The sequence below is a fragment of the Ursus arctos genome, chromosome X (assembly GCF_023065955.2).
Source record: "Ursus arctos isolate Adak ecotype North America chromosome X, UrsArc2.0, whole genome shotgun sequence".
NCBI lineage: Eukaryota > Metazoa > Chordata > Mammalia > Carnivora > Ursidae > Ursus > Ursus arctos.
Window position 1 is genome coordinate 110,852,226 of NC_079873.1, and position 24,702 is coordinate 110,876,927.

The window sequence follows — 24,702 nt, forward strand, 5'->3', positions numbered from 1 at the left end:
ATTGCTTTCATTCCATCATCTGATAAAGCCAAATCTACTTCTTGCCTTACACTCTATTACAGACACTAAAATATATACACTTTGAAAATTCTAACATGTCTCTATTACCATTCAAATTCTGTAGCTTATAACAACATATATAGAACTCAGTGCCCTATTCTTTAAGAACTAATGCTCACTAGAGGAGTAATAATTATTAAATTAAATATGTAACATGTAATTTAATATAAACCATATATATGAGTTGTGTACATAATTTCATAATTTGCTCCATTGCTATGGTCTCTTTCAATTTGCTCTTTCTTTTATTCCTCCATAATTCTTCAATATATATGATGGGGCTCAGGGCAGGCTGCCCCAAAATGTGTCACTTTGGCATGTGGATTATTTCAAGCTGAAGACTATCAAGGCCCAGAAGATTCAGGAAGAGCTTTTACCTCCCCCTTAACTGCCTCTAAGAATTTAGAGAGAGGGGGGCGCCTGGGTGGCGCAGTCGTTAAGTGTCTGCCTTCGGCTCAGGGCATGATCCCGGCGTTATGGGATCAAGCCCCACATCAGGCTCCTCCGCTGGGAGCCTGCTTCTTCCTCTCCCACTCCCCCTGCTTGTGTTCCCTCTCTCGCTGGCTGTCTCTATCTCTGTCAAATAAATAAATAAAATCTTAAAAAAAAAAGAATTTAGATAGAGGGCCTGGTCCAGGAAGACAGCTATATAAGTACAGAGAGTCCGGGCTAGGTGTGGTAAGCTGGAGGGAGCTCCACAGGGCCTGAAGATCGGATTCCTCTCTGTGTCCCATTGTCTGCATGGCTGACAAACATTTGTTTACCAAACATTTGCTTTCCCTATCTTCCTGTGAACAGTCTTCCTTCCCTTTGAAGCCCCAGACCCCCTACCCCTGTCTGCTTAGCTTAGGCTGGTATATAAGCCTCAATTGCCAGCCATTGAACCTCTTGTGTTTATATGAAGTTCCTATATGTATGAAATTAAATTTTTTCACCTGATAATCTGTCTTATGTCAATTTAATTATTACACCAGCCAAAGATCTAGAAGGGAAGAAGGGAAAAGTTTTCCCCCCTTCATATATAATCTTTTCTACATTATCAACAATAATCTGTGTATACTTTCACCTTTGTATGCATTTGGCATATTCTTCACTCTTATCTCTGTCCTCAGGAAAATGATTTCAGGGATGGTGTGAATGTTGGAATAGAGATATTATTACCACTTGTAAAAAATAATTTCCCTTTCTCCAGTGGGACTTTCTCTAAGTATGAATAGTAAACAAAACCTCCCATTATTTGTTTTAAAATTCCATGTTGCTACTATTATACTTTTAAAAAATTATTATCTCCCCACTCCCTAAGAAAAACATACACAAAAATGCTCATTGCAGCAGTGTTTATAAATGGTTAAAAAATGGGACAAACATAAGTGTCCCGTTACAGAATCCCAAAGATAATGTTACATCTGTGCTATGGAATACACTGTAGCGATTAAAATGAAATTGTGACTGTTACATAGTTGCCTGAAAAAAATATATATTAGGTAAGGTATAAAAAGCCGAATGCAAATTTATATCTGTACTATGATTACAGGTATGTCAAAACAATATATGTATATACATGGGAACTAGAAAGGAGCAAGAACAGTGATAACAGATAAGCTGTTTGAGGTGTGGAATAGGAATTTTTGTTTTAAAAACGTTTTTGCTGTTACTGTTGTGAAAGTGTTTTATTTTTTAATGTATTTTGAAGTTTCCATATAACCATGTTTCCGCTAACCAACTGCTGATGATAATAGACTGTAATTAATGCATTGTTTTATCCTATTTAGCCTTTGGCGTTGAACTCGGGCAGCATTCATGGGCTGTTAGGTTTTATGACTCAATAATGACAGAACAGTTTTTTAAAGTCTGAGTGACCTCCAAATAGCTAAAAGATATGTTTAGATTCTCTGCTATTAAAGAATAAATAATGCGGCCTATTCTTTCATCAGGGGAATTTATTTGGGTAACTGAAACATGTAAAAGAGAATTATCTACATGTCATTCATTGTTTTATATCCATGGATGGAATGGAAGCTAAACACCTTACGTGAGCTTGACAAAATAAGTATAAGATTAATTGAAATATGTATTACTTTTGTCAGAAATTCTAACTGGATTCAGCTTAGTCAGGTTTAATTCAATATAACTTAATGTTTTTGACTTTCTGTCCTCTGACATTGGCATTATTCTAAATCTAGCTCATAGACAAGTAATATCAATTGTTCAACACTGTAGCTCCATGAGCAAGGACACAGAACTTTATGAATTAGTTTATTAGTATGCTTTTTCAAAATCATATAGAAAATAACATGCCACTGTGTGTGGTAGGCAGAATAACGGCCTTAGAAGGATGTCCACATCCTAATCCAAGAAACCTGTACCTATGTTACAATGGCACAAGGGACTTTGCCGATGTGATTAAGTTAAGGATCCTGATGTGGGGAGACTCTCCTGGATTATTTGAGTAGGATGAATATACACAAAAGTCCTTATAAAAGGAAGGCAAGAAGGTCTTAGAAGGAGATGTAAGGATATAAACATTGGTCAGAGGAGAGAGATTTGAAGATGCTGTGCTGCTGCCTTTGAAGATGGAAGAAGGGACCATGACAAAAGGAATGTAGATGACTTCTAGAAGGTGAATAAGGCAAGGAAATAGATTCTTCCCTAGCGGCTCCAGAAAGAATGCAGCCCTGCCCACAGGTTGATCTTAGCCCAGTGAGACCCATTTCCGGCTTCTGACCTCCAGAAAAGGAAGAGAATACATTTGTGGGTTTGAAGCCACTGAATTTGTGATCATTTGTTATGGCGGCAATAGAAATCTAATAACATGTGTTTCATAGTGTGTTCCTGAAGAGCTCATGCAGATCTAAGGTTTTTTTAAAAAAGTGTTTAATTTGAGTCTACTTGACACACAAATGTTACATTAGTTTCAGGTGTACAACATAGTGATTCAACTTCTCTGTACCTTTCGCTGCGCCCCCACAAGTGTAGCTGCCGTCTGTCACTGTGCGTCGCTATTACGGCATCATCGACTGTATTCCCTGTGCTGTACCTCTCACCCCTGTGACTTATTTCTTCCATGACTGGAAGCCTGCATCTCCTGCTGCCTTTTGCCCATTTTGCCCATCCTCCCCCCCCCCCCCCCGCAACCATCAGCTTGTTCTCTGTATTTATAGGTCTTGCAAATCTAAGTTTTGAAGCTCGTAAGATACCTACTTTTTTAAACACGGTGAGGAAATTCACTATCTCAAGGAAGCTCAAGGAATGAATCCAACTTTAAAGCAAAGACACCTTTTCCATTGTGAAAATCCACCCAATGCTGCTATGATTTGTATGCTTTCATTGTTCTTTGCCGTATTTTTCTAACACAGAAAATGTTAGAAAATACCCCCAGATAAAGCAACAAATGTTGCCTCGTCGAGTAGAAAAGTGTGAGATTCAGGACTTGTAAGCTTAGAATGTGGGTGGAAGGTTTCAGAACTTCAGGGGTCATTGGAATGTTGGTAGTGGTGGCTGTTGAGTGTTTCTTACGTTTCTCCTTCATAAGGAAACCTTATCCCCTGTGTACCACAGGACTTGCCTAGGTTTGCCTCCAGATCTTGAAGCTTGCCTCCGGCAGTGAATTTCCTAAGAACCGGGCAAATCACAGAATGAAATGGGGGCTCAGGTGTGAATCAATGCAGTTTAGGAACTCACTCCCTCACCGAACAAAAGGACCCGACCCCGGGTGGGAGCACAAGTGCGGATAAGAAAGCACAGGCAGCTCTTTCTAGCAGAGTGGAAGTTTTTTCAGTGTAGCCCGGGGACATTTTCAACCGTGACCTCGCCCATTACTCTAAAGAAACAAAATAAAAATTTTTCCGTAGCTCTAGGCTGCTACCCCACAGTGTAGCAAAGGTCAGAGTTTGCTACTACTCTGACTAATTTTCATGAGAATAATCTCTGCTCATTGTATAGGAAGCTGCCTACAGTTTGGCTATTGCTGCACCTTGCAAGAAAATGCCTAAGACTCTTGGAGCATTCAGCAAGGACTTTTTGTAGATTCCATCTTATGAAAAAGTACCCAGCATGTGGAGTCAAAATAGGAATTAGGAAAAGTGTGAAATGAACCAAACCAAAGTGAAAAACGTTGGACTATGTAGCTATTTCAGTAGTTCTGTTTTCTCCCCCTGCAGTTCATTAATTGGTTTGTGAAACCCTTATCTGCCACTCCTCCTGAGCTCAAATTGCTCATTTACCCAACACTTTATTTTCTAGTATCTCAAAGGATACACAGCGTATCTCATGATTCTTCATAACTTCCTTGGAGTTAATTGGCAAGTGAGGAATTCTGGGCTGTTTGAGGACTGTGTTCTGGATGCCCGGCTGGGGATCTAGAGTAGGACAAGGATTGATGGACACTGACCTCGTGTTGATTTGAGTGTATAGAGCTTGTTAAGCAATTGGGGAGCATGACTTAGAGGTGGCATTATAAACAGAAAGATTTGTCTGCTGCTCTATCACAGATTCAGCCTCTATAATAGAGTCCACCTGTTCATTTCTTCCCATAAATGAAGATTTGTTGACCCATTGTTTGCTGCTAGTAGAATATATCTCACACTAATTATGGTTATGGTCTTACATTCTTTCTTATTTTTAGGTTAATATTTTCTTACTTTAGTTTTTATGTCAAGTTTATTGCATTATTATCTACATAGAATAAAATGTGCGTGAGTTTCGCCAAACACATATGGACGTGTAACCATGGTCATAATCAAGATATAAAATATTTCCATGACCCCAAAAGGTTTTATCCTGCCCCTTTGAAATCAGTTATTCCTCCCCAACAATGTTTGAGGCTTACCAATCTGCTTTTTGTCGTCATAGATTAAACTTTTCCAAAATGCCGTATAAATGAAATCAGACAGTATGGGCTACTTGTGTCTAATTTCTTTTGTTCATCTTTGAGATATATCCATGTTATGTGTGAACTGATAGTTCACTTCCCTTTTATTGCTTAGTCATAGTCCATTGTATGGTTGGACCACAGTTTGTCCATTGCCGGTTGAAGGATATTTGGGATCTTTCCAGATTGTGCCTATTGTGAATAATATTGCTATGAACATTCATGCACAGGTTTTCGTGTAGATGTGTTTTAATTTCTCTTGGGTACATGCTTGGGAGTGGAATCATTAGTCACATGGTAAGTGTATGTTTAACTTTGTAAGGAACTGCCAAATTGTTTTCCAAAGTGGATGTACCATTTTGCAATGCCACCAGCAATCACAGCAATTCCAAGTTGTTCCATATTCTCACCAATACTTGCTCTTATCACTTTTGTTGATTTTAGCCATTTTAGTGTAAATGTACTGGTGTCTTTTATGGATTTAATTGGCATTCCCTTTTGACAATGTTGTTGAATATTGTTTCATGTTCTCTTTGGCCATTTGTATATCTTTTCTGTGAAGAGTGTACAAATTTTTGTGTGGCTTTTAATTTAGTTGTTTACCTTTTTATTATTCTGTTGTAGATGTAATTTATATATTCTAGATAATAATCTTTAGTAGATATATAGGTATCGTAAATACTTTTTCCCAGTCCTTTTCATTTGCTTAATGATGAGGAATAACTGATTCACTTAGGTATTTGTCAGCTACAAACATGTCTAAGTGAAGTGATCAATGATGCTTTTCAACTTGGCTATGTGACAAAATACTCAAAAAGTTTAAGACTTTTTTTTTAAGATGTTATTTATTTATCTGACAGAGAGAGAGAAGGAACACAAGCAGGAGGAATGGGAGAAAGAGAAACAGGCTCCCCACTGAGCAGGGAGTCTAATGCAGGGCTCTATCCCAAGACCCTGGGATCATGACCTGAGCTGAAGACAGACACTTAACTGACTGAGCCACCCAGGCGCCCCAAGTTTAAGACTTTTAAATTTTAGAACAATTAATTCTAATCGCGTGACATTTTCAGGGACTCATGAAAATAGAAGCACAAAGGTAATATTAATATTCTTTTTTTTTACATTTTATTTTATTTATTATTTTTTTAATGTTTTTTTATTATATTATGTTAGTCACCATACAGTACATCCCCGGTTTCTGATGTAAAGTTCGATGATTCATTAGTTGCGTATAACACCCAGTGCACCATGCAGTACGTAATATTCTTGACTTGACATAATGAACAAAATCTTCCTTGTTAAAATTCTCCTTGCAAGAATATAGAATCAAGAATCTATACGTTGAGTACCCTCCTCATGTAATTATTTATTATACTGTTTGTTTAGATTTTTTAAATTAAAAAGTTATGTTGATTTTGTATTTTAAATATAGAAGAATTTTTGTGTTCAGGGAGTCAGAATTCTACACATTCACACAATTCAAAAATACAGATTATCAAAGAGCTATTTCAGTTACTTAACATTTGAAATATTACATTTTGTTAATAATGGGTTTTTTAACATGTGGTTTATGGATACATATATAAGGAAGGAAGTATTGCACATTAAATACATTTCTACCAATAAATCCATGCAGGTCTAAGAAAAAAATAACTCATAACAGGCAGCAACTACAGGACCTATGGAACTCATGGAAAGGATCAGTCAGTCAGACAAAATAATAAAAAATAGCCTCATTAAGACGCATCATGTTAAAAATTTAGTTATAAAGGTGAATTTTAAAAAATATTAAAAAGACAATCACTGACTACAAATGTCAGGCTGCCCTCAGACTTTTCCTCTGTAATACTAAGTACAGGAAAACAACTGTTTGATAGATACATACTTTTTTAAAGATTTTTATCTATTTTAGAGAGAGAGACAGTGGGAGCCCGGGCTGGGGAAAGGACAGAGGGAGAGGGAGAAAGGGAATCTCAAGGTGAATTTAATAAATTTCAGGAATTTAATTTATAAATTAAATTTAATAAATCTCAGAAAGCAATCAGATAAATTCAGAATGTAGGAGATTATACAAAATAAATGGCCTGATTTCTTTAAATGTCAATACCATGAAAAAGTCAATATTGTAGATGAAACGAGACTAACAACCAAATGCAATGAGGAAAGCTTGGCAGAATTCTGGTTTGGAAAAAACATAAAAGATACTTAGGGTACAGTAGTGAAATTTTTAAAAGGAATTATATGTTAGAAGAGATTCAGAAATTGTTAATTTTCCTAGGATGGTGATAGTTTTGTGTTATGTTGAAAAATGTTTTTAATTTTGGAAGAGGCATGCTGAAATTTTAGGGCTGAAGAGTCGTGATTCTTGGGACTTAATTCCAAATGGTTCAAGAAAAAAAATACACATACACACAAGCATGTACTCATATATATACATATCTAGATAAATGTGGCAAAAATGTTACCAAGGGTCAGACATGTATGGTGAATTATGGGACTCATTATTCCAGCACTGGCTGCCTAGTTAACAATGTGGGCTTTGCTGTGAAATCCACTGCTTGTTTTGTAATACTCCAGCATCATGACATTCTGGAATGATAAGTTTAAAAGAATTCAGTGTTATTTTGAAGGGAAAAAAGCAACTAAGTTGTATAGCACTTGATTGAAGAGTAGGGTGAACATCACTGGGTAAGGAAAGCAAAGGACTGGAGAGTTAAAACCAGGGTCTAGAATGTCACAAACATGGCTTCCATCACCCATACCCCTTTGGTTATAAAAGTGAGCCAAGTTTATGTTTTTATTTTTATTTCATGTTGATTTTGTTTTTGTTAACATTCATCTGCTTTCCTTATTCGTTTTTAATTCCAGGAAATGGACACCTGAATATCTCATAGCCATTGTACTTATATTCTAAAGGATATGGACCTGTTCCCAAACTGGCAATGGTTAGTACAACTCTCCCTGGTCTGCTAGACAGTGCACACAGTTAATAGAGCCTGTTCCTTGTTTATTGCACAGAAGGGCTATCCATCACCCAAAGCACATCCAAACATACAACTGGAACTTGAAAAAAGAGATGTTTGGCTAACTGCATCTTATACCTATAATTTCCATGCAAGTGAAATACCCTGTTTCCTGGATGGGTATGAATTTATTTTACTACTACTAAAGTGACTGATATATGGATGACTTTTAAGGAGTATGTTTTAGTGCCTGTCTATAAAATATATCTTCTGAAAATACAAATTTATTATCACAGGCCCTGATCTCCATTCTGTTATAGCTAAAAGTAGAACCTGCTATTCTCCAATTTTGATGTTCCTTTTAAAGTATATTCAACCTCAATCAAGTTTCACTTTCCAGTTTGAAAATTTCTGTACAGTCTTCTTTTTTCTTATGTTCTTTATAATTAAAAGTCACTCGTGTATGTGTATGTGTGTGCGTGTCCGCACGTGTGAATGTTTGAGTGAGTTGGGGGAAAGAGAGAAAAGGAAAGAGCAAGGGAGGAGTGCACAGAGAATTTTTATGTTTGATTGGCATTCATTGAGACACAGTTTATCAAAGACGTTGGGAGACCCAGGTTAGTTTGTCTGGTCATTCATTTGTTCACCCTTTTGTTTATTTATTAAACATTCATTGCATTCATTAAATATTTCTTGAGTATCCATTCTGCGGAAGGCCCACCTTGGGGACACAGAAATGAATAAGACAAGCTTCCTCATTTTAAGTTTTTCCTAATCTAGTAGAGAAGATAGCAAAGTCCAGAGATTTCCATGGGGTGCTGAGGTAGAAGAGAGTTATGGTGCCTAATCCATCCTTGGAGGCCAGAAGGTTGAGTTGTATATGGCCATTTTCTTTTCTTTTCTTTTCTTTTAAGATTTTATTTATTTATTTGACAGAGAGAGAGAGAGCCAGTGAGAGAGGGAACAAGCAGGGGGAGTGGGAGAGGAAGAAGCAGACTCCCAGTGGAGCAGGGAGCCCGATGCGGGGCTCGATCCGAGGACCCTGGGATTGTGAACTGAGCCGAAGGCGATGCTTAAGGACTGAGCCACCCAGGCGCCCCTATATGGCCATTTTCTGAATCTCACTCAGGCTTTCAGCAAGTCACTTCCCTTCCTGGGGTCTCAGTTCCTGTATATCTACAATGGGGGAAATGTTTTAATCTTGGGGGACTGTGATGAAAATTTAGAGATAATAAGTGCAAGTAATCTCAAATTTCTAAAGGCCCAGACATGTGGAGAATTTTTTTGCTATCATCATGGTTGCATCCTTGTGAACAGAAAGGTTAGGGGGAAAGTTCCAAGTAGTATCAACCACTCCCCTAACGTGACTTGAAACCAAAGAATTAGGGTCAAAAGTAGAATATCTGGATGGATAAGTTACAAATAATGTGCTTCCTACAGGATGGGTTTCAGAGCAGCCTGCCCCAAAATGTGCCTCTTTGGCCTGCAGGTTATTTTGAGTTGAAGACAATAAAAAAGTCCCAATGACTCAAGAAGACCTTTTTACCTCCCGTTTAACTACCTAAAAGAATTTAGATGGAGAGCCTGTTCCAAGAAGAGAGCCATTACCAAAGATAATTTCATTTTACATCAGAAAGTCTTCTCCATTTAGCCAGGCAAACATTCGTTTACCAAATATTTGTTCTTCCTATCTTCCTGTGAATTGACTTCCTCCCCTCTGAAGTCCCATATCAATAGCTTCTCAGCTTAGTACTATACATGTACACCTCAAATGCCTGACTGTCAGAGGATCTCATATCTTTAGGCCCTATGAAAATTAAGTATGTTTTTTCCTGTAAATTTCTCTTTCATTACAGGGGATGTCTAGCCAAGAACTTTCAAATTAGAGGGAAATTTATTTTTTCACCTCCAGTTTTGTGAGCTAGCCAAGAGATACTGAGACACCATACTCACTCTGGAGCCTGCAGACGAGATCCTAGAGAACTGACAGAAGACCGCAGAAGGTAAGAATTCTTATCAAAGTCAGCTCTCCTGGATCTCTTTGTATGCCTAATAGAGAGAGGAAGGTAAAAATTTTTCGTCGCTTCCTTTTCTAAATTTAGATTAGCAGGAGAAAGTATTTGTGGAATTACTTCACTGGGTATATTGACTTTGGTAAAGATTTGTTAATGAGCACTCTTGTTTTCTATTGATCTTCTTACTCCCAGAGATGGACATTGTTTTCTTTTTCTGTCTTTTGTGTTTGCCATAAGAAGGAAAACCATGAGGTTTTCCTTTTGTCTTGTTCTGTGTTCTGAGAGCTTGACTTTGTGAACAGTAAGAATATTCTCTCTACCTCTATCATCCAGAAAGGGCGTATACCCGAGCACCTCTGGTGGCCGGTCAAATAGACTGGGATTCTGATACATGATGTCACAAGCAGCGTCCTTTTTGCCCACTTATGCCAGCTCTTAGGGCAGTTTTCATACGGGGACTTTGTCATCTCAACCTTTGTTGTCTTGTTAGTGCTGGAAAAGTTCCATTCTAATAGTGCCTGTCTGGTGTCATGGATTGGCAGGTTCATGACAGGAAGTGTCTCATATTCCCGTAAGAAATGGGAGACATCATTTCATGACACAGTTCTTACCACCTGTGTCAATGAAGGCCTTTACTTTCTGAAGCTAACTGTGGAGTAAACTTTCTGGATCTTGTGACGGCTGCATTTTTTGCACTCTTCTGTGGGATGCTTCTTGTGTCCCTGGGTAAGCCATAAAAAGGCTTATTGTTTGAGGGGCTGTTGAGAAGGAACAGATCTGACTCATCACTGGCCAGATGATGGATCCTTTGAATTGGAAAAGCTTCTATGTTTAAAAAAAAAAAGTTTGAGAGCTCTCATCCTAAACAATCGTCTTATTGATACCTATAGAAAGATCAAATTAAAACATAGATACAAGGGGCGCCTGGGCGGCACAGCAGTTAAGCGTCTGCCTTCAGCTCAGGGCGTGATCCCGGCGTTGTGGGATCGAGCCCCACATCAGGCTCCTCTGCTGGGAGCCTGCTTCTTCCTCTCCCACTCCCCCTGCTTGTGTTCCCTCTCTCGCTGGCTGTCTCTATATCTGTCAAATAAATAAATAAAATCTTTAAAAACAAAAACCAAAAAAAAGGTAGATACAAAAAAAAAAGGTGGATACAAAGAAGTATAATGGCTAGCCTTAGGGACTCCCTTAATAAAATGAAAGAACAGAAATTAAACTTAGAACAAAAGTAAAGTTTACATCCAACATAAATTCCCTTTCTTCAAATCTGGCCCCTACTCCTCAGCAGATTCCCTTAACTCCCAAAACTCCTCCACCTTCCCCAGAAAATCCCTTAAACACCCAGCTGCCTATTTTAACTTCCCTTTTCCTACAAGATTTACAGAGATCACTCACATCTAATCTCTAGGCCTGGGATATACAGATTACTTGTGTAAATGCTAAAAGCCAGGAAATAAATTTAGCAGAAGCACCTGGGATGGACAGTAAGTCTCATTTTGCTGGGCTCTATAATCAGACTTTGCCAGCTTTAGGTCTTCCTATGCTATGTCCTTTGCAAATATATCCTAGACCTCCACCTAAAGAATTCATGTCCCCTGGACAGCAGAAGATAGAAATCTTTTGATTTCCATCTTAGTTGGAAGTTTTCTCCCTGATATAATAAAAGGCAAATTCAAAATAGTGTGGTTGAACGGGCAAATTGATCTCTAAACATAATAATGGAACAAACAGGCTCCCTAATTCTTTGAAGATAGGTTGCAGGAATACAGATGAAAAAGTCTTAAAATCAACAATTCTTTCTTTTTTTGGTTTTGTTTTAATTCCAGTAGAGTTAACATAGTTATATTAGTTTCAGGTGTACAATTAAAATAATTCTTAATTTACAACTTGACTCTTTAGAAAAACAAAAGCATAACTCTGAAAGCAACTCAAAACCCACTCAGACCCTTTCCTATTTGCTTTCAGATATTTGCAGATAATGTAAAACATAAGGATATTGGAGACAAAATTGTCTTATACTTAAGAAAAAGAAGGAAAACTTTAAATAGTAATTACCCTAAACTTTTGATAATAGACAAATATACCCCAAAACTCTGAGGAAAAAAACTTGCATTCTCTTTCTGTCTCTTGAACCTGTAAATTATCATGTCTTTGAAATGAAAAGACAGCCCACGGTCTTCTGAGACTGAAGGGAGAAAAAGATAAAGAGGCCTTAAAAAAAAACAAAACACAGTGGCACCTGGATGGCTCAGTTGGTTAAGCATCCGAATCTTCATCTGCTCAGGCCATGATCTCAGGGTCGTGAGATGGAGCTCCCTGTCAGGCTCAGAGCTCAGGAGGGAGTCTGCTCCAAATTCTCTCTCTCCCTCTGCCCGCCCCCCAATGCTGCACTCTCACGGGCTTTCTCTCTCTCTAAAATAAAAGAATAAATCTTAAAAAAAAAAAAAAATAGAAACTACTAAAAGGGATTTCTTGCCCAAACTCTAGACCCCAAAGTTTTAAGAATACTTCCAGGGACAAACACAAACCTTAAGTCTTCTGCACAAATAGTAAAATGCTTCAGTTAATCTGAACAGATAAACTTAACTTATTCCAGCTGTTATTTATTAACCAGTGAGTTTTATGTTATTTTAAAACAGCAGCTCTAAGAACGGGTTTTTATGTATGTCTATGCATGTCTGTTATAGATATGGTATTGCCAAAATTAATTTGTAAAAGAGCTCCATTTAATTGACTTAACAGAAAGCATTCACAAATTATTTCTAAATCTCAGAAATAGAAACTAAACCAAATGTTTTTCAAGTTCATATAATCTAGAGTAATTTTTGGTAAATAAAAGTTTAAGACTGTTGGTTTGATTAGAACAAGAATGTCTTTAGGATTATCAGCATCAAATATAAAATTTTTATTCTACATGGGTTTACTAATCAAACAAGTTTATGAAATCTCCATTACAAAATTTGTCAGCCAGAAAAATAACTTGGAGTGATGACTGACATTGTCAATGTCTAATGAAGTTTTTTGTAGGTTATCTAAACATGATTGTTAAGAACACACAAATTGAATAGATATAAATGAGAGAAGAGTTTTTAGGTGAACTTTTTAGCAATGATTGTTTTATGGTGCATTTACTTAAAAATAGTTACCCAAATCTCCCTGGTGACTTCCACTGTTGAGTTTTATTAACTTAAATCAAATGATGGAATTGCGTTTATGTCTAGATCATTTCTAAATAAGATAAAATACTAAAAACTTAATTGCTGAGAATTCTAAGCTTACCTACTTTTGACCTCTTTTTTACAAAGGAATTAAAGATATTTGGGTTTATTAGTAAACACGCCTTATGCCACATTTTAAAAAATGGGCTATGAGAAAATTAATGTTTCTAGAAATTATGAAATGTATTCATAAAATTTGCCAATCTATAGAATACTGGCCCAACAGTTCACAATTCCTTACTTCTTGTTTTCACTAGAAATTAAAGTTTCTAAGCATTAAAAATTCATTTTTTAAAGATTTTATTTTTAAGTAATCTCTACTCCCAATGTGGAGCTCGAACTCACAATCTCAAGATCAAGAGTCATATGCTCCACTGACTGAGCCATCTAGATGTCCCTTTAAAGGTTAAAAATTCTGGGGCGCCTGGGTGGCTCAGTCGTTAAGCGTCTGCCTTCGGCTCAGGGCGTGATCCTGGCGTTCTGGGATCGAGCCCCACATCAGACTCCTCTGCTAGGAGCCTGCTTCTTCCTCTCCCACTTCCCCTGCTTGTGTTCTCTCTCTCACTGGCTGTTTCTCTCTCTGTCAAATAAATAAATAAAATCTTTAAAAATAAATAAATAAAAAATAGAGGTTAAAAATTCTAATTAATATATCTAAAGCTACTAGAAATAATAAGAGGAACAACTCTGTACATAAGGTAAGTGGGATATATGTTTTTGGTAAGAAAAATTGTGAGGAATAAGATACATTTTTGTTGAGGGAAAAGAAAGTAATTTTCTAAAGTAAAGCTGATTATTTCTGAATAGGAAAGAAAACAAGGGATAAACTAGAATAGACATAAGAAGTTATAGAAGGTTTTTGAAAAAGGAATCTTGGGAAAGAAATTTTATGTGTGATTAAGCTGGATGAGATTGAATGAATTTGTTGTAAGGGTTTTAAAAATAAGCTTTAATATCAATAGTGTACTTATGTAAAACTGGTACTTAATTTTCTTTCATCTGCTAAAAGGACAAAGTTGTTTGGACTATTGGTCTGCCTCTGATAAGAGATTATGAAAGGCTTTCCTTTACCTTTTATAGCAATCTGCCTAGAAAACAAAGATTCTGTATTTTGCCAAAATAATTTCCTGTGTTTATCAGTTCTTTGAATACTAAAGTAAACCTAGTCCTCTCAATATTAAAAGAGCTAAGTTTTGCTTAGAATTATGTGGTCTTCTATATTTGCCTGTGACGTCTGTGTCACTTTGGTTAAATAAATAACTAAGTATTGTTTTACAGTGACCTATGATCCTATTTAACCAAGTGTTTTAAAAACTTTTTGGTATTTTTGACAAACTTCCCCCAAATCAAATTCAGCATCTTTTTTACCTCAAACTAACTTTGGGAATTATCAGAGGGTCCCTAGGACGTCTCAAAGAATTCTTCTCTGTCCTTACAAAAAGACCTTACACTAGTTAGACTTATTGTTATATTAAATTACATGGGAAGCATTGTCAAATAAGTGGTGATAAACCCTCCTAGATTATTTGGTATGGGTGAATGTTACTAATAGTGTTCTAAAAATTCTATAAAATTCCTAAAATTCTGATATGTCCTGGTATATTGTTATTAGTCATAATTCTAGTTATTTTCTTAAAATGCATGTCACAGAAATAACCAAATTTCCTTGTCAATTGCATTTGTAATGAACTCTCATTAGATCTTTAATCATGGCCATTTTAAGATTTTGTCATTTAAGATAGTTACTGTTTTACTCAAATGCTTTTACAAAAGCTTCCTGCAAATGTGTTTTGCTTTCAGAGAAATTCATGTAAAGGGATCTGACAAGTAATTTCTGATAACTTTTAGATCATACCATTGAAATGAGTAAGAATTTACAGAACCCTAAAGGAGAAACTGATGCCTCCATAAAACTTCTAACAGAGGATCAAGAACAACCAGGATTAATTACATGGAACTGAGGAGGATAAGTTTATTTTTTTATATAGATTTTATTTCTTTATTTGACAGAGAGAGAGAGCAAGAGGGAGAGCGAAAGAGCGCATACAAGCAGGCGGAGCGGAGTGGCAGGGAGAGGGAGACGCAGACTCCCTGCTGAGCAGGGAGCCCCAGATGGGGCTCAAACCCAGGACCCTGGGATCATGACCTGAGCTGAAGGTAGATGCTTAACCAACTGAGCCACCCAGGTGCCCTAATAATTTTAATTTTATGACTTTTTATTTTAAACATTGTTGAGCTTTTTAATGTTTTGCTTTCCAGATTTAAGGAAAACTTTTTTCTCTTTTCTCTTAAGCTACCTATGACTTAAAGCAAAGATAAAACAGTTATCTTTTTCTCCCTACCTGATCCCTCCAGAATTTGGAAACTCTCAATGAGTATTTTTATATTTTCATAGCAATACAGTTAGTTGCATAAATTCAATAAGAATCTCTTCTGTAACAGGGCACAACTGGAAACATCGGGTATATTCTGAAAACTTTGACTGGAATATCATATTTGAGAGAGGCATGCATAGATTTAGATATGCCAGACAGCTTTAAGGACCTAAAGCTGACTTTATAAATAAAGTCGTAATAAATAAATAATAAATAAATAATAATGAATAAATAAAGTCCCTTGGAAATATTGGCCCAATACCTTGCTTACAGAGTTCCCAGCAGCCTTACCAAGTGATTAAGGAAGCATGCCTTAGAATTATGTGGTCTTCTATATTTGCCTAAGGAAGGCATTAAGGCATGCCCAGAAACTGTAGGACATTTGGGGGAACTTGAGGAGAGAGGAATGTACCCAAACCTATAGATATTACAGGCAAAGTCTTATGGCAAGTCATTGGCTAGGCTTCTTAGCCTTAGGAAGCTGTTAAAAGTTCAATCTAAAACTTCTTCTGAAAAGTTTCAGCAAAGCAGATTTAAAGAAACCTATATGTCCAGCCACTGTTCTTGCTAAAAACTTGTAAAACGAGCCAAAACCAAGAGTCAGACATTTAATTGACCGAGCCACCCAGGAGCCCCATCAATTGCTGTTCTGGCTGTAATTATATAAACAATCAAGCCGAGTTTATAAAACTAGACTTATTTTGCAAACAAATTAGTCTTACTGTAGTTATCATTGATAAGAAATGTGGATGATTGTAGAGAGAAATTATATTTCATAGAAAATATAATACGTACCTGTGGATATTAGCTTCTAGTTCTGTTAATTGTCTTTGAGGTTTTGTTTTCTATCTGCAAATTGGACTAGATCCTGAATTCTTTTAGTTTATTCCGATATCTGGCTACAACTCTCCAAACTAACATATCCAAATTTTCTCCCACCTTTCTGACTTGAAATTTTTGTGAACTACACTTTTTCCAAAGCTAAAGTTGGACCACTTGATGTAAACATCAGAGAAATCACGACAACAGCTCATGTATAGACAGTCTTTATGCCTGTTGCTGTGTGGGCCACTCAGAAAGATCACCAGAGACATGCAAACTATAAACCAGGAACATCTGTCAGATTGCCACTGCTTGCCCTCACTCCATATGAAAATGCTTTGCACTAGACATCTGCAACTCTTCTCAACTGGCTGCCTTCAAAACTCAGAAACTGAGATTATATAGTCTGCCCCAATCGTTAACCATTGTTTTCGTTGCCAGAGAAATGTCTCTTACTAAATGCCTGGTTGCTTGTGCAATAGAGACCTAACTTGGGGAGCTCAACTGCATTCCTGCTGCCTGAAATGAGGCACAACTGTTCTCGGGACTAAAAGACTGGTTCCATGAGATCTAGAGCAATCTAATGCTTAGCTACTAACCCAGTTCTGCTCTCCACAGCCATCAGTTCAGCTTTTAATATTAAAAATCCCAGGGAACTGATGGGTTTCAGGCCAGTTTACCCCAAAATGTGCCACTTTGGCATGTGGATTATTTAGAGCTGAAGACAATAAAGGCCCCACAGACTCAAGAAGAGCTTTTTACCTCCCCCTTAACTACCCAAAAGAATTTAGATAGGGAGCCTGTACCAGAAAGAGAGCTATTACCAAAGATAGGGTTTTTTTTTTAACATAAGAAAGACATTTTCTCTTCCCATCTCCCTGTGCATTGTCTTCCTCCTTTTTGATGTCCCAAACCCCTACCCTCATTTCCTTAGTTCAGGACTGTATATAAACCTCAATTGCCTGACTGACTGGGTCTCATACCTTTATGGTCCCTGTATGTATAAAATTAAATTAAATGTGTTATTCTCCTATTAATCGCTCTTCTTTTACGGGGGTGGGGGGGCGTCTAGAAGGTAGAGGGAAATTTGTTTTTCTTCCTCTACACAAGCCTAAGGAATCCTTCACTTTGTCCAATAAATCCCTCCTCTAGATGAATCCTTTTATTTGTCCCTACTGCTCCATCCTCAGGTCAGTCTGCTGATTTTTACAAGGTCAGCTGTCCGCCTGGATTATCACGTTGTACCATCTATTTTGGTTAGTCCTCAATCACTTTGCAGTTTTTACCATGTATAAGCACTTGGTACAGAATATATAATATGGTTGGCTTTTATTTGCAACATATGCCTTTCTGTCTTCCAAACTAGATGTCACTCCTCAAAAGTACCCTCTTAGTCCTCTCAACATTATCTAGTTCTCACAAATGCATTCATTTATTCATCCAATTAGCATTTACTAAGCACTCATTTTAGCTAAGGCATAAAACTAAATGCTTAATTTTCTCATTTAATACATATAACATCGATTTTAACAGGCACTTTCATTATCCCTATTTTACACTTTTTAAAAAGTTTTTTACATAGGGAGGTGGGAGGGGCAGAGGGAGAGGGAGCAAGAAAATCTTAAGCAGGCTCCCTACCCAGCACAGAGCCCAACTCGGTGCTGGATCTCACAATGCTGAGATAATGACCTGAGCTGAAATCAACAGTGGAACGCTTAACAGAGTGAGCCACCCAGGCACTCTTCATTTTACACTTTTAAAAGTGAGGCTGTGTAGTGGAGGAAAAATAATCTCCCCTCTATCCTTCTGGTTTCTTGATTGAGACACCCCTGTAATAAAAAGATAAAGGAACAGGAGGAATAAATAAGAAAATAACAAGTTCAAAAACGTGTATACCTCCTGTATACATGGACGATACCCAGGAAAACTGAACGACTCTCTGAAATGGCCCATGCCACTAATCTTAAAAAGTAACATCCCATAACTGGCTCAGATTTAAGCTGGGGGCCTTCTCCATTAATAAGAGTTTCTTTTCCTAAGTCTGCTGTTTCTTAAAAATAACCAACTCAAAATAATTGTCTGGGAGCAAAAATGTCCTGTTCCCTTCAGGGTACTTCTAGCCAGAGGAGGAATCAAATTGACATGGGACAGATTAACAGGAGAAAATGAAATTTAATTTCATACATATGGGGAATCCACACAGACATGGAAATTCCAAGGATAGTCAGGCAAAAGGTGGTATATGTGTCATCCTGAACTAAGGAGAAGTTGATAGTGGTCTGGGACTTCAAAGGGAAAGATTGCAATTTACAGGAAGACGAGGAAAATTAAATACTGGTACACAAGTGTATGCTGGGCCATTCAGAAACAATGGGACAGGGGCGCCTGGGTGGCTCTGTGAGGCGCCTGGGTGGCTCAGTCATTAAGTGTCTGCCTTTAGCTCAGGGCGTGATCCCGGCGTTATGGGATCGAGCCCCACATCAGGCTCTTCCGCCATGAGCCTGCTTCTTCCTCTCCCACTCCCCCTGCTTGTGTTCCCTCTCTCGCTGGCTGTCTCTATCTCTGTCGAATAAATAAATAAAATCTTTTAAAAGAAAAGAAAAGAAAACAATGGGACATAGAGGATCTTGATCAAATAAGCTTTGCTAGGTTCCTCCCCGTCTACCATACCTAGTCCGTATCATAATGTAGTTATCTAAGGCGATAGCTCTTTTCCTGGAGCAGATCCTCTAACTCTTTTAGGCAGTTGTGGGGAAGGTAAAAAGCTTTTCTTTGGGGGCTAGCAGCACAGGGGGTGAAAGAATTCATCCAAGGCATAACAAAAGAGTTGGAAGTTTATTGAATACACCGTGTGAGGGAGCACTGGGCAGGACAGCAAAGGAGAAACTGTCTGCCAGGAGGAGATGGTGAGGGGCCACAGTTATAGGACAGAACAAGGAAGTATGGGGATGGCTGGAATTTTCCTTTTTTTAAAAAATCTGTGCCTTGTTGTATTTGGTCAGTTAGGGCCTATGGCTGTTTCAAGGCGGGCTGCTTAATGAGCCTGTTTGCATTCACTTAGTGGTCACTGTGCGCCCTTGTGCCTTGCTCAAGTTTCCATTGCTCAAGCCTAGTGCCTAAAAGTGTCATCTACATTTTCCTCAATCAACTGGGTTTTGGTTGCTTTTAACTCAAAATAATCTTAATGACAAAGTGGCATATTGGGGGGGTGGCTGCCTTTGGCCCCTACATAATATGTCAAATAGGTATATTTGGGGGTGACAAATTCTGCTCCCCTTCAACTCCCTTCATCCAGAACAGTTCTGTTAGATTTTGGAAAGACAGAACAAATAAAATTTTAACACTCAGTAACTTGAAGTAACATTTTTGTCATTCAACACATCATTTTGTGAGTTGCCCATTACATGTTACATACATTTTTCTTATCCCATAGAAATTAATAACCATGTTATAACTATTTTTGAGGGATAGAAAAATTAATATTATAAAGTTTTAAGTTTGAGATAAGTGTTTCAATTACAACACTGAATGTTACATTTTTGATACAGATGATCTATGTGCTATAAAAATCCAAAGGCTCTGGATGGACAGATGTGTTTCCATTTCCTCCCTTATTGCCTTATCTTTCATTTCATGGTCACGAGAAAGAGAATTGAAAAAGGAAAAATGATCACCAACAAGTATAACTATATTTCCCTCATAATTTATTTTCTTTTTTTTTTTTAAGATTTTTTATTTATTTATTTGACAGAGATAGAGACAGCCAGCGAGAGAGGGAACACAAGCAGGGGGAGTGGGAGAGGAAGAAGCAGGCTCACAGCGGAGGAGCCTGATGTAGGGGCTCGATCCCATAACGCCAGGATCACGCCCTGAGCCGAAGGCAGACGCTTAACCGCTGTGCCACCCAGGCGCCCCCCCTCATAATTTATTTTCATGGCTGATGTTGGAGAAAAAGTTAAATGAAAATTAAGACTCTTTATTCTTTAAAATATATTAACAAAACAGTATTCCAATGTCATAAGATAAAAAAAGAAAAATTTAATATCAACTTGTTTTCTGCATTATTTTGAGTAAAGATGAAATATTGCTTAGAGAGTTGAAATTCTCAACATTGCAGTATTCATAGATCTGATCATTAATTTCTGAAGCAGAGCATGCATAATTTGTGGTACATTTTGCCTAAAGAAGTTTCCCCAAAACCCCATAGAGAAAACCCAAAATATAGCCAGATTCATCAAATAGAACTACTGTTTTCCATTCAGACCTTTCCATGTTTTATTTCTATGATTCCTGAAGCAGTCTCTCGAATTCCAAAGCAGGCTTATTGAATTCTTTGAATATTGGCACAAATTAATATTATAGTAATGAGTTCATTTGTGTTTCAGTAGTAGATGACTTCTTTTCAGTTATTAAAGATGCCCAGTACCATTCTGATGGTAAGAGAAATACATAAAGCATCTACTATATGCCAGGCATTGTGGATAAAAAGGTAAGACAGACAACCTTTGCTCTTCTGGAGCTCACAGCCTCAGGAGGAGTACAGACATATGAATCATCAATTACACAAGTGTGGTAAGCATTGGATAGGCAGGCCTGGGGCCTGGGCAAGTGCAGAGAAGAAGTTAGCATGGCCTTGCATGGGGATAGGATGGTAAGAAAAGGCTCCCTGGAGCAGAGACTTGAAAGATGTGTTAGTTCTCCTTGTGAAAAATAAGGAAGTGGATGGTCTACCCCAGGCATTGGAACAACATGAACAAAGGTGGGACAGGTAAAAGAGAAGAGAGCTTGTTTGGGAAACTGCAGGTATGACTGGAAACTTAATATAAGGGCCATTGTAAGGGCAAAGACTTACAGGTGCCTGATCATGAAGGGGAATGTTTGGTGCACTAAGAAGCTGGGGCTTTATCTTGAGGTTAATGGGGAATTGTTAGAGTGTTTCAAGCAGAGGAATTAGCTGGTCAGGTTTGTGTAGCAAGTATAAACGTACTCCACAGCTCTTGTTGAAAGAAACAGCACAAAACTTACTTTTAACTATAACCAAACTAAATCTGGCTTCGAGTACCCTCTCTCCCTTGCCAGGACGGCAAGAATTTAATGTTCTTACTCTTTCTTCCTAACTTGTATAGATTCTTTGTTCTTTAAGTTATTGTTTCAGGATGAATTCAGGGTGATTTTTTTTACCCTTGGTTTATATTATGCTTACAAGATTAAATTGTGCTTCACTAATTAATACTGAAGTAAGTTTTAATAGGAAACAGTAGACCAGCTATGGTTCAAAAGCTATTTGAAAAACAACTCTAAAGTTTCTGAAAAAATAATTTCCCCCAGGGGGACTGTGTGGTTCAGTTGGTTAAGTGTCTGACTCTTGATTTTGGCTCCAGTCGTGATCTCAGGGTTGTGAGATCGAGCCCCTTAAAGTTCTCTCTCTCCTTCTCTCTCTCTGCCCCTCCCCCTCCCTCTCTAAAAAAAAAAAAAAAGAAAAGAAAAAATTTCACCTGTAGTTGATTTTAGCTCTCCACGTGTATGGACTGTAGCTTATTTAATATCCTCTATAATGTACTGTGGAGTATGCTATACAAGAGGAAATGGAAAGGGTAATGTGCTTATCTCCTTCTTTCTGAAAAGCCCACCCTCTCTCTTCCAGGTCAGAGGGTTTTGGTCTTAACACTAGTCTCTCACAGTGGGTACAAACTCCAAAACGAAAGTTTGTGTATGTGAGTATCTTCCAGATTTTCTATAATTTTGGATTTTGAATCTGCTGGAAATAGGAACAAGATTGTCACCTCCTTAGACAAAGAAGCTGTAGAGGAGAGAAACTGATTTTCTTTTTACCCTTCTTGGTTCTTGGCTGTAATAAAAATGCAGATTAGCAGGAGAAAAACAAACAGAAGTTGAATAACATAGATACCCCCATATTCATGGGAGAGACCCAGGAAAACTGAGCAGCTCCCTGAAATGGCCCAAACCACCACCTTAAATACCATCTCCAGCTAAAGGCACAAGAAAGATGTTTGGGGCTTGGGGAGTCCAGCTATGGGAGGTGACTGGGCAAAACACAGTAAACAAGGGGGTGGTTGTTATGCAGCTTTAGGTTGCTGCCTTCTCCATTGATGTGTTTCTAGAGATTTACAATCATCTTCCTCTTCCTATTACACATAGGAAGACAACCTTATTTATAAATGGACATTTCCCTTATAAATGTAAATGTCCTTTATAAATGGATAAATTCTACTTGGTTTTCAGAGCTTCTCCTGTTCTGCAGTTTGTCAAAATAACTAGCCCCAAATAATCCTTATGTCAAAGGGGCATATTTTGGGGTGGCAAATTCTGCTTCCCTTCAAAGCAAACACCCCAAACACAAAGACTGACTGTTTCCTTGAGAGAGCGAAGTATATATTTGCCCCTGAGGAGGAGCAGAATACACCATCCCAAAACGGGCCACTTGGCATGTGGATTGTTTTGAGCTGAAGGCAGTTAAGATGCAGCAGACTCAGGAAACGCTTTTTTTTTTTTTTTAAATTATTTATTTATTTATTTATTTATTTATTTATTTATTTGAGAGAGATTGAGAGAGGGAGAGCATGAGCTGGAGGGACAGAGAGAGAGGGAGAATCTCAAGCAGTCTTCCCACTGAGCACAGAGCCCAACGCAGGGCTCCATCTCATGACACCGAGATCATGACCCGAAACAAAACCAAGAGTTGGACGCTTAACCAACTGAGCCACCCAGGCGCCCCTGCATGATCTCACTTATATGTGCAATCTACAATAGTCAAACTCACAGAAGCTTTTCTTTGGGGGCTGGCAGCATAGGCAGTGAAAGAATTCACTCCAGGCAGAACAAAAGAGATAGAAGTTTATTGAATACACCATAAGGGAGCAGTGGGCATGACAGCAAAGGAGAGACTCTGCCACAAGGAGGTGGTGAGGGGCCACCTACACCACCAGGTGACTCAGGAAAAGCTTCTTACCTTCCCTTTAACTGCCTAAAAGAATTTAGTTAGATAGCAGGCCTGCACGAAGAAGAGAGCTATTGCCAGAGCTAACTTTTTGTATCAGAAAAACGTATGTGCATAGCATGGCAAACATTTGTTCAGCAAATATTTTCTCTTCCCGTCTTCCTATAAATTGTCTTCCTCCCTTTGAAGCCCAGACTCCTACCCCCTTCTCCTTGGTTCAGGATTGCATATAAGCCTCAATTGCCTGACTACCTTTCAGTCTTCACATCTTTGTGGTGTTCCCATGTGGGCATAATAAAATTTGTTTTTATCCTGTTGATCTGTGTTATGTCAATTTGATTATTAGACCAGCCAAAGAACCTAGAAGGGAAGAAGGGACAAGTTTTTTGCCCCTATACCCCACTATTCCAAAAGTACTTCAGCAATAATAACAAAACACTAAAGCAATATCCTAATAAGTTACCTAGGCACAGTTGCTCTGAAGAAAGTTCAGTATTATATCAAGAACAGGTTTGGGGGAGTGTGGTTTGAGACAGACTGGAAGCTTTATAAACTAGTCAGGAAATTCACCCAATCATTCATCCATTACCTTAATAGATATTTGCTACTCTGTACCAAGCACTATTCTAGGCACTGAAAACACAGCAGGGAGTAAGAGAGATAGAGATCCTTGCCTTGGTGGAGTTCACATCATTTTGAGGATGAAAGCAAATAAACAAAACAAATTGGTAAAACACATATTATTGCAGATTGTGATAAGTGATGCAGACAAAATGAAGCAGAGGAGGAAAAAGAGAGATAATGGGAAAAGGTGAATTTTATATAAGGTAGTTGGTAAAGGCCTTACTGAGAAAGTGACATGTGAGTAAAAACCCAAAGATGATGAGAGAACAAGATGTCAAAGTGAAGAAATTCTCCCAGGCAGAGGGAAAAGTATGTACAAAAGTTGTGAGATGAGGGGCGCCTGGGTGGCTCAGTCGTTAAGCGTCTGCCTTCGGCTCAGGTCGTGATCCCGACGTTCTGGCATCGAGCCCCACATCAGGCTCCTCCGCTGGGAGCCTGCTTCTTCCTCTCCCACTCCCCCTGCTTGTGTTCCCTCTCTCGCTGGCTGTCTCTCTCTCTGTCAAATAAATAAATAAAATCTTAAAAGAAAAAAAAGACAAAACAGTTGTGAGATGAGGTGGGAGCTGGGTCTCCTGGGCTTTTGCTTTCTCTTCCATGAGTCAGTCTCTCTCTTTCCATCTCTTTCTCCCAACACCACACTGCTTTAGTAGCTATAGCTTGACCAGTAAAGTGTGTACACCTACCTTATTTTGCTTCTTCACTAGGGTCTTGAATATTCTTTGTCCTTTGTACTTTCATACAAATTTTAGAACCAGATTGCGAATTTTCCTGAAAAGCTTTGTTGGAATTGTAATTGG

General features: G+C 38.0%; 1 long non-coding RNA gene across 3 annotated transcripts in view; it reads left to right on the plus strand.

Moving 5' to 3' along the window:
- Positions 1 to 24,702, plus strand: part of LOC123002287 (uncharacterized) — a 1,175,027-nt gene that overhangs the window by 403,152 nt on the left and 747,173 nt on the right. For all 3 annotated transcript variants that reach the window (XR_006412047.2, XR_008960257.1, XR_008960258.1), the window contains 2 exons: positions 7,799 to 7,875; positions 9,750 to 9,896. This is a non-coding gene — a long non-coding RNA (uncharacterized LOC123002287). The remainder of the gene's footprint in view (positions 1 to 7,798; positions 7,876 to 9,749; positions 9,897 to 24,702) is intronic.